Here is a 475-nt window from a genome sequence, read left to right as displayed (position 1 = left end):
GCTAGGACTTTGGAGAGTCACCTGCTTGTCAAAGTCCAGGATCAGCTACTTGGTTTTGCTAACGTTGACGGTGAGGTTGTTATCTCGACAGCATCCTTCAGGATCTCTGACCTCCTCATCATCGTTGCAGATCAGACCAATGACGGTGGTGTCGTCAGCAGCTTCAAGATGGAGTTGGAGCGAAACTTGGTTATGCAGTCGTGGGTGAAGATGGAGTAGAGCAGGGGGCTCAGCACACTGCCCTGCGGGGTTGCCCGTGTTGGTGATGATGGAGGAAGAGTTCTTCCCACCAATGCACACTTGTTGGGAGTCTGCCAGTGAGAAAGTCCAGAATCCAGTTACAGTACATGGTGAAGAGCTGACTCCAAGTTCAGGAGCTTAGCCGTGAGCCAGCATGGAATGATTCTGTTGAAGGCTCAGCTGTAGTCCACAAGCAGCAGCCTGATATAACAGATTTTATTGTCCAGGTGAGCCA

This window comes from Paramormyrops kingsleyae, chromosome 3 (assembly GCF_048594095.1).
Source record: "Paramormyrops kingsleyae isolate MSU_618 chromosome 3, PKINGS_0.4, whole genome shotgun sequence".
NCBI classification, from domain to species: Eukaryota; Metazoa; Chordata; class Actinopteri; order Osteoglossiformes; family Mormyridae; genus Paramormyrops; species Paramormyrops kingsleyae.
This window is presented reverse-complemented; position numbering follows the sequence as displayed.